Here is a 9,954-nt window from a genome sequence, read left to right on the forward strand (position 1 = left end):
GGTACCTACTTGAAGCGCTCGGATTTAACCCAGTGAAGCTATAGGCATTGACTTATATGTCGGGGTTGATTCGGTAGTAATCGGAACACAAACGTTGTCTAGCGACGTTGATGGAGTCTGAGCATTATGATACGGTCGGGGTTACCAAGGAGACGTAAGAAAAACAATATGGTTTGAATATGGTAAGAGAAAAGACTTTAGCCTACATAATAACCCTGTAAATGAACGCCCAATAGAAGGAAATAAGACGGTCGTAGAGCTCTGCCGTTATATACCTACCTACTAGGATTATTGAACAAACAAAATGGCACGGACTCATTGGTGCTTATGAACCAATGCAAACTCAGTGACGTCTGGATTTCAAAAGGGTCGTTCTAGTATCTAAGAGGTGGCGCTGATTTATTTGGTTTCTAAACCGTGAAAAATTTTGTTCGCTTGACCATTATTATCTTGTCATTTATATCAATGGCTATAAGAAAGTTTACAAGCATGAAACGCAGCTCTGATTGGATGCTCGGCGTGATTGAATACGGTCGGGTGTTCCAATAAGTTTGCTTAACCTAAAATTTTTACAACTGCAGTGGAATGTTGAATCAGTTTTAAAGGGGTCTCATTGCTCTTCGAATCATACGAGTATATTCCAAATACATTAATTGTGCGTTGTAACGCACACTCTTTAATCTCTTGGTAGATATAAGTAATTATAATTCTTTTTCTGTATGAAGTTTTCATTAAACTTATGCTTCCTACTAAAACTAACTTGGATACAAAAAACTTTCTTAGTTACAAAGCTGAAGTTAGTCAACGGGAAAGTTACATAAAGGAACAAATAACAAAAACAAAAATTAAAGGAAAAAGTGCGAAACTTTGGCTGATACTTAATGATAGAGATTGTCAGGAAAATTTTGGATGAAAAGACAATTGGGTATTTTCCTACTTTTGAATTTGATAAATATTATTACTTTATTATAAACTAGGATAAAAATAATGACGTAGGTACCTACGCTGTAAAAAATATTAAAATCCAACAAATACATAAAATCCAACAAAATAATATACAAAGTTACAGGCATTTTAATTTTGGAGTGAGAGGGTCTGCTATCCCTTTCTCGCAAAACGAAAATTTGTATGAAACCGCACGAAGCTACTATGGCATTAGTAAGGTGTGACGTCAAAATGCTATATCGCTATCTCTGTCTAATCAGAAATATTTAAATGCATATAACTTTTTTTTTAAATCGATTTAATTAGTTTTTTCAGTTTACGTCATTATTTTTATCCTAGTTTATAATAAAGTAATAAAAAAATTGGAGTCAAATACCCAATTCATTTAATGTGCCTATTTATTTATAGGTCACTAGCTGATGCCCGCGACTTCGTCTGCGTGGAATTAGGTTTTTTAAAAATCCCGTGGGAACTCTTTTATTTTCCGGGATAAAAAGCCTATGTCATTCTGCAGGTCTTTATCTATACCCATGCAAAAAATCACGTCAATCCGTTGCACCGTTGCGACGTGATTGAAGGACAAACCAACAAACCAATAAACCAACAAACAAACACACTTTCGCATTTATAATAAGGGTACTAATATCAAATAACTTACTTTCGCCCACAGTTCTATCCACATTGAACATCAATCAAATCTACGTCATCAAAATCTGAATTACGTCATAACTTCCGTAGAGTAAGCGTTGCAGTCAAATACAGTTTATCTAAGTGAAAGCCCTCACCCGTGGCTAGTTACTATTCTGCAGACAACGGCACCGCCAAGCGATTTATCGTTTTGGTAGACAGTAGAGTGTAGACTGCCGTGCAGAAACCAATTAGGGATATTAGATGACCTGCATACAGTCACTGTGGCGTGCAGTTTTAGTCAAGTTATGTAAAAGGTAGGAAGAATACTTCTAGGTTAGTTTCATGGTTTTACTACAGACGCTACAGACTTCGTTGTTATATCCTGTACTGTATATAGAGACTAAGTTAAGAATGTAACGTGTTGTAATAATGGCATCTGACATGCAAATTAAATGACAACCCTTATGCTAAGATGATGTTACTGCATAATATGAGCGTCGTTGCCTTTTAAATTCTGCAGGCGCTTCGTTCTATATACTACTTTAAATATTTTGCAGCAAAGATTTTATAAGACATTGTTTGGAGTCTTTTTAGGTTAATTCTATGGTGGAGGAAAAGTGTGTTGTGATTTTTAATTATTTCTTACCATAAAACATATTTTTCGTGTGATTTTTAAACTTATTGTGGGTTAGTAACCCTTAGTTGCATCTTATTCTACTTTCGAGGTGTGGCTGTCCAAGTCTTTAAGATCCTATATTACGTCAATCCTTTCCTATCCATTGTGATCAACGCCGATTCTAAGAATTGCTCCACCAATTATGTGGCCACCACAGACACACTTTCCCAACTGGAAAACGATTAACTTTCTTAGAGTGTGTGTATATTTTATTTTCAGAATTAGATGCTACAATTATAGCATAACAGTGCTATAACAAAGATATATAAGAGTCGTGGCAGACTTCTGGCATAGTCGTCACATAATGCATCATAATATAAAAAAGTAAAGTAAAAAATTGTGGTTTATTATGCTTTCCGGATCTTCTCAGTAGAATCTGCTTTCCCAACGGCTGATGGAGTCCTGGCATACCATGAGTGGTACAAGTTGTCCCACATGAAATAAATTCATTTCATATCAATAATTTTACTAACTTGTCTCCCAACAAGTTCAAAGTTCTCATGAAACGTAAACTTATTGAAAAATCTTATTACAATGTAAAGGATTTTTAAAATGATAAGAAATCTTGGGAATGAGTTACTTAACGGCTTTGTGATAGTTCTAATAAGTTTAAGTGATTTTGTATAGTGGTGATAGTAAAAAGAATACCCGGCTGAGTTTATTGTGAGCTCTTCTCAGACCAGGCGCATTTGGAACCCTTGTAGCTTTAGTTTTAAGTTTGCGTTATCACCACTATATCGTCATCTTACAAATGCAACAACCGACCATCAAAAAGTGCAATTTATTACCTACTAGATGATGCCCGCGACTTTGTCCACGTGGATCTAGGTTTTTAAAAATCCCGTGGGAACTCTCTGATTTTCCGGGATTTTGAATAAAACATTTGACTTTAACTTAGACTTTGACTAACAAGATGCCTTAAATGGATAAGTTTGATATTATTACTTAATTTGAATTCGAGCCACAGTTTAACTCTGCCAACAACCATAAACTTCGTACAAGCGATATCATAAACCCGAGGCAAACAAACAGTACAGCACATTGAACACGAACTGATAACCTATCGCCCATCAATAATCTAACTTCGTTAACAAGCTACGGCCTCCATTTATCTACAATCCAACAGATTGAGGCTTAAGGTGATTACACATATGTGGACCAATTACATTAGGGTCCCACTAATTTTCGTATCGATCAAAATTATTGCCATAGCCCTAAGAAACTGGCATAAATAGAATTACATATTGTACATTATTTTAAGTATTATTCTAGGATTAATTCATTTTCGCGTTTAATTTTCTAAGTGTACCAATGTCTTGCTATACTAATTTTGCTGTTGTCAATATAAAAGTATTCATTCTAATGTTATAAATGGAAAGTCTGTTTTATCACTCACGCAGTACCAATTTTAAAAATAGACAAACATAGGATACTTTTTATTTCAGAAAATCAAATGATTTTTAAAAGCTAAACCTGCAACATCCGCTTTAGCGTTACATAAAAGTAATTTACTTCGATACAATTTACCTTCTTTCATATTATACATAATATGCCTACCTACATCTTATCAAGAAAGCCAAGTTGCTTGAAACGGGCTCGTTATCTAATATAATCTAATTAAAACATACGGTTATAATGATGGCGCCACAAACATACAGACTATATAATAATGGCAAGATAATTTACCACTGCTCTGTTACGGGTTCTTTGAAATACGTTGATATTATAGTAATAAGTAAATACTTATTGTAATGTAATGTGCTTAACTCTTTACACCAAATAATGCATGCGCAAATATTATTATGGTCTGTGGTTTGCTGATAAATCTGGTTCGCAAAATTGTTTGTGCGATCCGCAAAATGAGGTTTACGGGCTCTACAAAGAATTGAAAGGGAATATGAAGTGGATAATTTATTGCGAGATTGTCATTTATCTCTTTAGCGGCTTTTTTCGATAAGCCGAATTTATGACCCTTTTTTACGGTTGGGCTTGTGTGAACCATATTTTTTGTGGTAAATTATGGAGTAGCCAAGGACGTTGTAATTCGGATTAGAGATACTAGGAGAGTACCTATAAGACATATTATTATACTTAAGACATATCTCGCAGGTTGTTTTCTTTCTTCGTCAATATTAATGGCTGTACTAAATCTTATAGATTGGCATCAAAACTAGATCTGTGATTGAAATATTGGATATCACTTTTAGTATTTCTGAAAAGGAAACGTGTGATCATATTTCAAAAGACTGTTTCTTTGTAATAAAAATACTAAGAGTTATAAAAGTAATCGAAATTAGACATTGATTTTTATGATTTTTTAAATGATAACCATCACATTAATTTTTCTAAGCCCGGAAAATTACAGTCATTAAATTGGAGTGTAAAAATATGTTTTCCACATTTTAATTGTACGAAGAAAACATTATTGTTAAAAAAACCATTTTTCATGCAATATGGAAATAACAGATACACACATTTATGACAAGGGTTATGAATTTTATCGGATCTTTGTAAGAAAAGGGTATCTGTCCGTTTCAGGCTTAGCTTGAAAGTAGTTTAAGATGTTTTCCCAGAAAAAAATCGCACATCCTCGCAATAACTTTAAGATAATTATAATATTATTATGATTATGATTGAAGGGAAGTTATATCCTTCACAGTTTAATAATTATCTTTCTCCATATACACATTTTTCATACAGTTTCTCATACATGAACAGTAACTATACAATCAACGTTAAAAATCCTCAACCATTTAGTAGATTGATTGTTTTTCTTGTTTATTCGATGACTAGTAGGCCTTGACTGCAATTTCACAATTTCACCTGGTGCGTTAAGTGACGATGATTGATGATGCAGTCTACGATGATTGATGATGCAGTCTACGATGATTGATGATGCAGTCTGCAATGAAAGCAGGCTTGCTTAGAAGGGGTAAGACAGGTTAAGTTTCTATGGTACATTTCATGCTGGAACTCTGATCGCCCGGGTACCACGTCTTTGCCGTTAGTATGGTAACTAGCCACTATATTGTAGCGTAAACGCCTAGGTTTGCATCTGTTTGATTGTAATTGTTGTAAGCACTCCTAGCATAAGCTTTATATCGTATATAAGGAAGGAAAGAAATATTTGCTTATAAATATATATGAACTAAATAGCAAAATATCTTGCATACAATTGCTATTTAATTTTAACAGGCGCAATTTTTTTAAAGTTACGTCGATATACATAACTGAACGTTTGATGACTAAGTAGCAGTGGGTTTGTGAAATTTGTTCCAAGTAAACTTAGTAAGCAAATGCGAAACATGAAAACCAATTTAACTTACGACAGTCACACTTTCAATTAATGAGATTAGATTAATAATTTTACTTCAAAGTGGAACACTTTGCAGCTTAATACGTAAGTAAGAAGGTATCACGGGTAGTCTAAACAGTTTACCAAAATTTGACAGTTGTTTGTTTATGAAATGGGAGTTTACTCAAATTAGATTTTCGTGACGAAATGACGTCAGAACTCAGAACTTTGTCTAACAGAATTAGTAGTGTAGGTGGATTAATCATTAGGTAATTTTAATTAATTTCAGATATAGTATAAGAAGAGAAAGAGAGAGAAAGAGTAATAAGAGACAGAACAATACAGCCGTGAATGAACCTGAAAAGATGGCGGGTAGCGTTTTCGCGGTGTAATTTGACATGCAAAATTTAAATGCATTTTTATTGCTCTTATCGATAAACTTTTTATATTTTTTTTGGTAATTTATTATCACTTTTGGATCAAATTAAGACATTTTTCAAAAAAGGGTAAAATACCCTATTCTAATAGTCTATTGGAGAGGTCAGAGGTTCGATCCCGGGCACGAACCTTTAATTTTTTCGGGGCCAAGTGCGTTTTAAGCAATTAGAAATCACTTAAATTGAAGGAAAGCATCGTGAGGAAACCTGCATGCCTGAGAGTTTTCTATAATTTTCTCAAAGTGTGTGAAGTCTGCCAATCCGCTCTTGTACTATGACCAAACTCTTCTCATTCTGAGACCCGTGCTCAGTAGTGAGCCAGCAATGGGTTGATCATGATGAATTAATTTAAATGAATTCTATTTCTGAAAATGTGATGCTCTCGCTGAAGTCCTCTTTGTAACGATAATTAAAGTATTATGTAGGTATTCCTTCCTTAATAATTAATAGCTAAAATTGAATAGTATTACATGATCAATTCCTACAACAAATGATATTATTTAGTACCTACCTAAATGAACCATAGTATTTAACCATAATAATACCGGAATTTGATGGTGCAATTTCGGTTAAATTAGAGCTTAAAATACAGGCTTAGAGATTATCTCTGTACTATAGGAGTATTATTTTCCGTTGTTACTAAATTAATTATTAAAATATGTATAGTACGCGACACGTCGAGATGGCAATCGGGGTGGAGACGCCACGCACACCCGCACAGCCCCCGCGCTAACCTGGTGCGGGATAGCGCGGGTGACGTCCAGGTGTGCGGGGTGTCCCCCCGCCTCATAACCCGTTTGCCATCTCGACCTGTCTCGTACCTACTATCAAGAAGATATAATAGTACTAACGTACTACTCAGGAAAGCGATTTAGTTTAGTACTAGCTTAGGCTCGCTGCTTCGTCCGCGTGGACTGCACAAATTTTAAACCCCTATTTCACCCCTTTTAGAGGTTGAATTTTCAAAAATACTTTCTTAGCGGTTGCCTATGTCACAATAGCTATCTGCATGCCAAATTTCAGACCGATCCGTCCAGTAGTTTGAGCTGTGCGTTGATAGATCAGTCAGTCAGTCAGTCAGTCAGTCACCTTTTCCTTTTATATATATAGATTAGGTACTAGGTAAGTTTTCACTGTTGCAAGAATTCTTTGGAGTTACCTACCTACGGTATGGTATAGAATATGGATAGTAATTATTTATGGATAGGAGTAGTGATTGCCTCTTAAAACTTTGATAGATATACCTCAAACAGTCGAGTTTGATGTTGGTTTGATGTTAGGCGCAACACAACGTTTAAACTAACAAAATATATAGGTAAGTACGAATTTCCACGGTACTAGCCCGTCATTATAGACGGAAAGCTGTTTACGGAAGTGCATCTACATTATCTTGCTACTTGAAAAGGTTCAAAAAGCCTTTCTAAGGTATTTATATTAAAAATTGCATAGGTATTACCCATTTATGTATCCCACAAAATTTCTCCAAGGCCACTTGGGTTTCCACTCGCTCAAAACCCGAAGAGACTGCGACCAAATTGGTACAATTTGCAAGATTCTTAGGGGTGTGATCGACTGCTCTGAACTACACAACAAGCTCTGCTGCGTTTATGCACCCTCTAATTACAGCTATTTCCGCCACCGCTCCAAATTTTTCGTAAGTCCGTTTAGTTGCACGTTAGCGCGCTCCAGATCACCCATACCGCGCACTTTAGCTGCGCTCAACGCACTGCTGAAGGAGTCCCCTCGCTGTGACATATTTGCTGACAAATGGGCTGACCTCATGGGTCAGATCTTGCACTTTTGTGAAAATTTATAATTTTGCTTTTTAAAATTTATAATTTTAACAATTTTTGTAAGTATGTTTATGTTAGTTTGTACTCGTAGTTTAATTAGTGTAATTGGCTTTATGGCCGTTCTAATTAAATAATAAATAAATAATAATAATAATAATAATTAGTGCCTACCGATGGGTTACAAAAATCAGTTGAATTCAAATGCCGTAATGATATCTCCAGAGTCCAGCCATTTAAATTGCAACTCGAATTGCATCTGACATCGGTAACTAGATTGCTCGCTCCAAAAAATTTACTAAATGTCATCTAAATGTAGTGATAAAAACAGTGAAAAATGTGAAACGGCAACTAGACAGTGTGACTATCATCATTAAAACGATATAATAAACACCATCTTAAGCCACTACTACTTAAATAGGTACGGGTCTCCTTTCAGAATGAGATGGACTTTTGTCAAGTGCAGATTGGCAGACTTTACACAACTTTGAGAACCTTATTTAATTAAAGCTTAAAACGCATATCACAACACCGAAAAGTTAGAGTTGCATGCCCTGCGCTATTAAATCCCGGTCTCTCCGAAATTTTAAACAGTAGGCTATCACCGCTTTAAAAAACTGCCGTCAAATTTGACGGGCCGAGAATACAAAAGGCTTGGTAAGGTTGATACAGTGGAAACTCGCTATAATACTTGTGAGGTTGTAGATAGCACCAAATGCTCATAATTTATGTCAAAACATTTGAGTTTGTAATACTTACGACCAAGTTTGAGATGCTGGTGACATATTGAATCGAATTATAGAAACTTTGCAAGTAGTTCTCGAGGTCTTGAATAAGTTTATTTATGCTTGTCTACAGTGAAAGTGTTTATGTGGAAACAATTTACAAGATACCCTGTCATCTGTTACGTAACATACTGGAATAATAATCATAACTTAATAATTTTTTAGTGATAGTAGTTAGGTAAAAGCTGATTAAAATTAACGCAGTCTATCTTGGAATGTTAACTTGTAAATTGTAATAGACGTAGCAATTATGTAATAGACTTCATTATTTTTATGTCAAATATTATTGTTAAAAGATGTCAGATTGGTGAATGAAACTAGATTTCATCATTCATCATCAAAAATTTTTATGCAGTGGATGACTTCGTACGACATATTATTTATAATTAATTTATTTTTAAGTTAATATGAACATGCACTTAAATAAGACTATTATAGGTTTTCTCTGACATCATTTTTTTTATTTTTTATTTTTTTATAGTATGTTGTAACTGACACTATTGTAAAATTGCGCGCCATTGATGGCAGATTGTAATTGGACTTCTATATTTTTAAGACCCTATGTACATACAATTTTTGCAATTAATAAACTTATCTTATCTTATCTTATCTTGGAATAAACATTATAAAGTATTATAATAGAGACAGTGTGTGAAACATTATTCCTGACGAAATTTAACACAGGGATAGCTTGGATCTGGGAGACGAACGCAAACTTCTTCTTATCACAGAAGTATATTATTATTTTTGTCCCAAACGAATTTAAGGACCTTTAAAAACAAGTACATAATATTATGAATTCCAAGAAGATGACATTAAGTGAGTGCAAAAAATAAAGGGAGATAATTAAAATACAGTAATCAACATAATTTATTTTAAAAAACCATTACAGTCAAATCGAATCAAATCAAATAATTTATTCAAAATAGGTACTTAATAAATTACACTTTTTGATTGTCGGTTGTTGGATTTGTAAGATATAAGTGGTGATAATTTTTACGCGAACTTAAATTACTAAAGCTACGAGCTACAATAATTACAGCGCTATTTACAATTTAACAGATGATCTAAGGCTTCGTGCACATTAGCTTCTATCACCTAAGCATCAAGCCGCTCTAGTAGCTATAGCGTCTAAAATAGAAGTTCAAAATTATTTATATACGTATCAGGTGTATCATATACTATAATATTTTAAATACAAAAATGAGTCTGTTTGTCCGTGTGTCTGTCTGTCTGCTACGTTTTCACGACCTGTCTGTTTAACAGATTTTAACAAAATTTGGTACAGAGGTAGCTTGCATTCCAGAGACGGTTATAGTATACTTTTATCTCCCAAAGTGAAAGAGCTCACACGAAATTTGTTAGGAACGAAGTTGCGGGCATTATCTAGTTGGTC

Source organism: Maniola hyperantus, chromosome 16 (assembly GCF_902806685.2).
Source record: "Maniola hyperantus chromosome 16, iAphHyp1.2, whole genome shotgun sequence".
Classification (NCBI taxonomy): domain Eukaryota; kingdom Metazoa; phylum Arthropoda; class Insecta; order Lepidoptera; family Nymphalidae; genus Maniola; species Maniola hyperantus.